General features: G+C 37.6%; 1 pseudogene; it reads left to right on the top strand.

Moving 5' to 3' along the window:
- Positions 1–242: 242 nt before the first annotated feature.
- LOC109447712 (microtubule-associated protein RP/EB family member 1 pseudogene) lies at positions 243–1,042 on the top strand (annotated as a pseudogene).
- Positions 1,043–7,756: the final 6,714 nt, after the last annotated feature.

Consider the following 7,756-nt stretch of genomic DNA (forward strand, 5'->3'; position numbering starts at 1 on the left):
AACTGGGGTGGAAAAACATATACCCTAAAGTTAAAACATTTAAATGCTAGAAAGGTGAAATTAAGAGATTATTAATTAGAATTCACAAGCAATGATGAAAATATAAAATCACAGCTCTTATATCCAAACTAAGTTTTGTACCTCAAAAGCTAATATAAAATATTTTACCTTAAGAAGAGACCTATCAAGATGGAACTGGAGCCGGACACAGGCAGTGGACGCGGTTCCCCTCAAAGCCAAAGATGGCAGTGAACGTTTACTGAACTTCAGTCACCAGCGATAACCTGTCGATATGACATGCTGGCCTGGATCAATGAGTCTCTGCAGTTGAATTTGACAAAGATCGAACAGTTGTGCTCTGGGGCTGCCTATTGTCAGTTTATGGACATGCTGTTCCCTGGCGGCATTGCCTTGAAGAAAGTGAAACTCCAAGCTAAGCTAGAACATCAGTACATCCAGAACTTCAAAATACTATAAGCAGGTTTTAAGAGGATGGGTGTTGACAAAATAATTCCTGTGGACAAATTAGTAAGAGGCAAGTTTCAGGACAATTTTGAATTCGTTCAGTGGTTCAAGAAGTTTTTTGAAACTATGATGGAGGACTATGACCCTGTGGCTGCCAGCCAAGGTCAAGAAACTGCAGTCACCCCCTCCCTTATTGCTCCAGCTCTGAACAAACCGAAGAAACCTCTCAGCTCTAGTAGTGCAGCTCCACAGAGGCCCATTGCAACACAGAGAACTATTGTAATCCCTAAGGCTGGCGCAGGTGAGGTGCGAAAGAATCCTGCTGTGGGCAATGGGGATGATGCAGCAGCCCAACTGCTGCAGCAGGTCAATGTAATGAAACTTACTGTCGAAGACTTGGAGAAAGAGAGAGATTTCTCCTTTGGAAAGTTAAGGAACACTTAATTGATTTGCCAGGAGAACGAGGGGGAAAACAACCCTGTACTGCAGAGGACTGTGGACCTTCTCTATGCCACAGATGAAGGCTTATGTGATATCTGACGAAGGGGGCCCCCAGGAGGAACAAGAAGAGTATTAACAGCCTGGACCATCAGAGAAACATTGAATTTTTCACTCCAAATCATGTGCTAAACTGTAAAATACTCCCTGTTATTATTCTTAGAGGACTCACTAATTTCTTTTCATAAAGTACCTCTTCTGAAAGTGTACTTTGCAGAAGTTTCACTCCTTTTCCACTAAGTTTGACTTAGGAGGTTTTACCTTGTAGCAGAGCAGTATTAACATCTAGTTGGTTCACCTAGGGAACAAAGAGGCTGACCATGGGGCTCCCCGAATGGATGCTGGTAACACTGATGACTGGAGAGGGTGTTTTTATGTGATATGCTGAGGTGGAGACCTCAGTAGAGAAACGTAAAGACTGATTTGAATTTTAAGCTAATGTGAAATCTTGGCAGAAAACATTTTAATAAATAAATGCCTTAAGAGTATTTAAAATATTTCAAAACATAAAATGTAACCTGACAGGAGATTTTGTGTGTTTGACCTTGCATCTAGGAAGGAAGGGCCAGACCTTGGAACCTTTGGAACCTGCTGTTCACAGGCCTTGCAGGGCTGCTTGAATCTTCGGAGGCATAACCTTGGCCCGGAAGGAAAGTTTAAAAAGTTGCTCCATAAAGCCATTGGGTGTCCTTGACCAACTGCATCTCTGCTAAGAAGCAAGAGGTATTGTGGCCTGAATGAATCGAGAGTATGTTTCAGCCCGAAGATGTTTGAGTTGAATAGCTTGATTTTCATTGAACATATTTCTCTGATTTTTCTAATCACCCCTGAAATTTCTATGTCTTGTGGTTTTTGGGAAATGAGGTGTGTTCAGTTTTTAAATCCAACAACTACTTTTTGGGGACTTGCCCACATCTCTGGGATTTGAATGGGGGTTGTGTCCCATTTCACTGTCTTTTCACTTTACATTTAACATGTTTCTCTTCTCTGTGCCCCTCACCCACTGGGGACTCCTCTTTGGCTCCTTCCAGTTTGCTGCTTAGAGTGGAAGGTCAGCAGGCAGGTGAGCATGCTGTAAGTTCTTTCTGGACGTCTGGCAAAGGGAGTGATCAGGGCGGGCCATCGCTACCTTGGGATCTGCAAAGCTGGCTGTTTTGGGTATCTGCTGTCCCACAGCCCTCCCCTGGTACCGGAATACTTTGCCAGTGCACTAATCTCTTTGGAGATAAAATTTGTTAGTGTGTTCCTAAATGTGTATTTTCTTTTGCAGAAAATACAGTGCCGTGTCTGAATTAATTATTAAAACACTTAAAATATTTCATTCCTTAACGCTCCCTCATTTGCTTTGCCCACAGCCCACTCAGTTCCTTTGTTTGGCAGAATTCTGCAAGATGTGTGTCACCCACTATTGATATTGTTCAACCCGATGTATTTGTATTGATTTGTTTCCGGTGGTAGCTTGTCCTAAGATGTGTGTACAAAGCAGGTATTTTATGATAAATTGTTGTGTAGTGCATGCTATGTGTGGAATTCAGAGGAAAACTCAGACTCAGTGATTAACAATGCCAAAAATGCAAGTAACTACCCATTGTTCAAATAACAGTGGTGCTATTTCTCTTTTGTGGCCTTTTAGATTTTTGTTGCCCTAAATTCCATTTTATTGGGGACTATTTTCCACCTGGCCTTTCTTGACAGGGTTTTTTTCCTACTTTAAACAGTTTTTAAATAAAATTCTGTATTTCAAGAGAAAAAAAAAAAAAAAAGAAGAAGAGACCTATTCCAGGGGACCAGCGCTGCACTGGGCCAGAAGATTCAAAGGCATGGGCCAGACCTGAGCTCTGGAGCAGGTATTGGCTAGTTAGGATCCACAGTTTGGAGATATGTCAGCAAGAAATGACATTAATTGAAACTAACATTGAGATGAATCAAATGTTGGAATTATCTGAGAAAGATTTTAAAGCAGCCATGATAAAACTACTTCAGCACGCACTTACACAGTTTTTGAAACAAACAAAAAATTTAAAAATTCAGCCAAGAAAATGTATACAAAGGATCTAAATGGAAATTATAGAGCTGAAAAATACAGCAAATAGAACTTTTTAAAACTTCCTAAATGGTCTCAATAGTAGAATGGTGATGACAGAGGATAGAATCGGTGAACTAAGGATAAAGCAATAAAATTTACGACTGGGGTGAAAAATGAACAGTTTCAAAGGCATGTGGGACAGTAACCAAAATTCCAACATTTGCATCTTTGGAGTTCCAGAAGGAGAGGAGAAAGAGAGTGGGTATGAAAGAGTATTGGAAGAAAGTATGGCTGAACACTTCCCAGATTTGGTGAAAGACACAAATCTACAGTTCCAAGAAGCTGAGCAAACCCCACCAGGATAATTCCAGGGAAATCTATACCAGGATACTTAGAGTAGTCTCCCCTTATTTGTGGGGGATAGGTTCCAAGACCCCCAGTGGATACCTGAAACTGCAATTATTACCAAGCCCTATATATACTGTTTTGTCCTACACACGCATACTTATTTTAAATTTATAAATTAGGCAATTTCATAGATAGACATTTTGTTCTTACTGTAGATCTTAGCAACCTCACCATATGGTTTTATTTCCTCTCATTATTAAGTCAAGAACTTTCACCTTTTCACTTAAAGGAAGCACTTTATGGCTTCTCTTTGGCATATGCAAATTGCCAGCATCAGTACTCTTATGCTTTGGGGCCATTATTAAGTAAAATAAGGGTTACTTGAACACAAGCATTATAATACTAAGACAGTTGATCTGATAACCTAGATGGCTACTAAGTGATTAATGGGCAGGTAGCAAATACAATGTGTATACTCTGGACAAAAGGATGATTCATATCTCAGATGGGACAGAGCTGAATGGCGGGAGATTTCATGATGCTACTCAGAATAGCATGCAATTTAAAACTTATGAATTGTTTATTTTTTGGAATTTTCTTTTAATATATTTGGACCATAGTTGACCATGGGTAACTGAAACCTTAGAAAGTTAAACCGTGAATCAGGAAAGCTACTGTAATTGAATTTTGAAAACTGAGCACAAAGAAAAACTCTTGAAAGCAGCTATAAGAAAACAACATAGAGCCTATAGAGGAACGATAATTTGGATGACAGCAGATATCTGAAACCACAGATGTCAGAGAAATGGCATAGTTTTCAAATGCTGAAAGAAAAGCATGGTCAACTTCAAATTCTATATCCAATAAAATGGTTCTTCAAGAACAATGAGGAAATAGTGACATGTTCAGATGAAGAAAAGCTAAGAGAATTTGTTGCTAACAAACCTACCCTTAATGAATGGCAAAAGGGAGTCTTTTGAACAGAAAGGAAAAAGATAACAGAGGACAACTTGGAATTTCAAAAAGGGAAGCAGAATATCAGAATATGTAAAAATAGGGGTAAATATGATAGACTGTATTTCTTCTCATGAGTCTTTACAATCATATTTGATGATTGAAACACAAATTATAGTAACATTTGAAACTTAAGGCAATAATATTAAAAATTAGGGAAGACAAAGGGCCCTAAATAGAAACAAGGTTTCCATACTTTACTCAAAGTAGTAAAATGTTGATATTAATGTATTGTGATAAGTCATCTATGCATATTGTAATACCTAGAGCAACAACTTTTTATACTAAGAGATACACTAAAACACACACACACACACACAAAATTAAGATGGAATCCTAAAAAGTGTTCCAGTAACCCACAGGAAGATGAGAAAAGAGAAACAGAGGAAAACTAGAAAACAATAAAATTGCATACGTAAACTCAAATATATCAAGAATTACCTTAAATGTAAAATTTGTAAATACACCAATTAAAAAGGCAGATTAACAAAGTGGATAAAAAACAAACAAAAGAAACACATGGCAACAATATGGTTTTTGAAGTGAGAAGAAACTCACTTCACATTCAGACACAGACAGGTTGAAATTAAAGGATGTTTTGATATAGTAGTACAGGATATGTGAAAACCAAAATGAAAAACATAAAATTATTTATAATCACTCTAAAGAAAATGAAACTCTTTGTCTATGCTTAACAAAACACATAAAGGATCTGAATGTGAAAATTATAAAATGCTAATAAAAGAAATCAAAGAAGGCCTAAAGAGATGGAGAAACATAATATATTCATGGGTTAGAAGACTCAACTTAGTAAAGATGTCAATTCTTTCCAGATTGATCTATAGGTTTAACACAATTCTTGTCAAAAGTGTAGCAAGTTAGTTTTTTTTATTTTTGGGGTTTTTTTTTTTGTGGACATAGACAAGCTTATTCTAAAATTTATATGGAAAGGCATAGTACATAGAGTAGCTAAACCACTCTTAAAAAAGGAGGAATGAAGTGAAAAGAATCACTCACTCTACTTGATATTAAAGCTTACAATATAGCTACATTAATCATGTCAGTGTCATATTAGTAGAGGGATAGGCATATAAATCAATGGAGCAGAATAGAGAGCCCAGGAATAAGCCCTCACAAACATGCCCAACTGATTTTTGACAAAGGAGCAAAAGCAATTCAATGCAGGAACAATTGTCTTTTCAACAAATGACTATGGAGTATGTAGGCATCCATAGACAAAAACAAACTAGCAAACAAAAAATCTCAACCTAAATCTCACATCTTTTATAAAAATTAACTTATATGGATAATGCACTTAACTGTATTAATAACGTGTAAAAATTATAAAATTGTTAAAAAAAAAAAAAATCAGGAAATCTTCAGGATTTAAGTCTAGGCAAAGAATTCTTACATTTGACACCAGTATCACAATTCATGAAGGGAAAATTTAATAAATTAGACCTCACAAAAATTAGTAACTTTTGCTCTGTAAAAGACCCTGTAAAGCTGATGGAAAGAAAAAGTATATACTGGGAGAAAATATTAGCAAGCCACATATCTGGCATAGGACTAGTATATAGAATATATAAAGGACTCTCTAAAACTCAATAATAAAAAAAGACCAATTAGAAAATGGGCAAAAAACATAAATAGACATTTCATTGAAGAGGACATACAGGTAACAATTATATGAAAAGCTTTCCAATATTGTTAGCCTCTAGAGAAATGCAAATTAAAAGCACAAGGAGATATTGCTACACCCCTATCAAAATAGCCAAAATGAAAAATCACAATAACATTAAAAGCTGATAAGGATGCAGAGCAACTGGACCACCCATACAATGCTCCTAGAATGTAAACTGGTAGCCACTCTGGAAAACAGTTTGGCAGATTGTTATAAAACTAAACATACAACCCAGCAATTGTACTCTTGGATATTTATCACAGAGAAATGAAAACTTATGTTCACACAAAATGCACACAACTCTGTGTGACTCTTGCGCACAAATATTCACAATAGCTTAAGTCATAATAGCCAAATACTGAAAACAAGCCAGTCATCCTTTAGCGGTTGAATAAACTATGGTACATCCATATCATGGAATATTACTCAAAGAAAAAAAAAAGAATTATTGATACTTGCAATAATTTGGATGAATCTCCAGAGAACTACGGTGAGTGGAAAAAGCCAATTACAAAAGAGTATATATGATATGATTCCGTTAATGTAACATTCTTGAAATAACAAAATTATAGAAATGGTATTAGTAGCAGGGACTAGGGATGATGGCAGGGGCATGGGAGGAAGGTGGGAAGGCTTGCAAAAGGGCAATATGAGAGTCTTGTGGTGATGGAATTGTTCTGTATCTTGACTACAGTTGTAGATATACAAACCTACACATATGATAGAACTCCATAAAATTAAGGATATACACAAAGGAGTAGAAATAAAACCGGGGGAATCTGAATTAGAGCAGTGGACTGTATCAATGTTAATATCCTGATTGTGGTAGTGACTGCAGTTTTGCAAGATATTACCATCGAGGGAAATTGAGTAAAAGTTAATCAGGATCTCTCTGTATTATTTCTTACAATTGCATGTGAATTTTCAGTTATCTCAAAAAAACAACAACAAAAAACCACACAAAACAAAACATTAATTTAAAGAAGCACTTGCAAAAACCCAAAAAAACCCCACAACTCTCATGGCTCTCTGTTGCCTACAGAATTAAAGTTCAAACTCTTTAGCTTCATATTCCCAGCTCTTTGCAAACAGACCTCCATTTCCCCTTTCAGATCTTACCTTCCACAAGTCTTCTGCACACACTGGTTTAATAGTCAGAAATTCTTGGGAGTTCCCTACATCTGCTTCTTCACTCAGCTCACTCCCCAACCCCGTGCCCCAATCCACACACCTCAGTGCTATTCTCCTCCAAATGGCACCGCCAGCTGGAAAGGATCCCTCCCTGAGTCCCCAAGTGCCTATCTACCTTGTACTGAAGCTTTGCATGTAATTGTTTTATATTTTCCGCAAAGCTACGAGCTTTTCTCAGACAGAACTGAGATTTGTTTATCTCTGATTCCCTCGCAGATGCTAGTATGTGCTGGAACGCAGCACTCCGAGGCAGGCAGCCGTGTAGGTTCATGCAAATTCCATCCAGAGGAGTGAAGTCCCTGAAGGAGTATCAGCTCCCAAGCCAGCTTGACTTCCCACCGGCCCTGGTTTCACCACCTCTTTATAATTTGGCTTTTAACTCTATCCTCAACGTCCTCAGCTCATAGTAGTGGAAGTACATGGCAAGTGTGGGCGTGTTAGAACGCCCTTTCCTCAGCACCTGGCACAGAGTAGACAAAGTACAGCTGGAGCTTGGAGACCTGGTCTCCAGTGCCTGTTTGCTCACATAC

This window comes from Rhinolophus sinicus, chromosome 14 (genome assembly GCF_057876585.1).
Source record: "Rhinolophus sinicus isolate RSI-liver-muscle chromosome 14, RSI-T2T, whole genome shotgun sequence".
Lineage (NCBI taxonomy): Eukaryota > Metazoa > Chordata > Mammalia > Chiroptera > Rhinolophidae > Rhinolophus > Rhinolophus sinicus.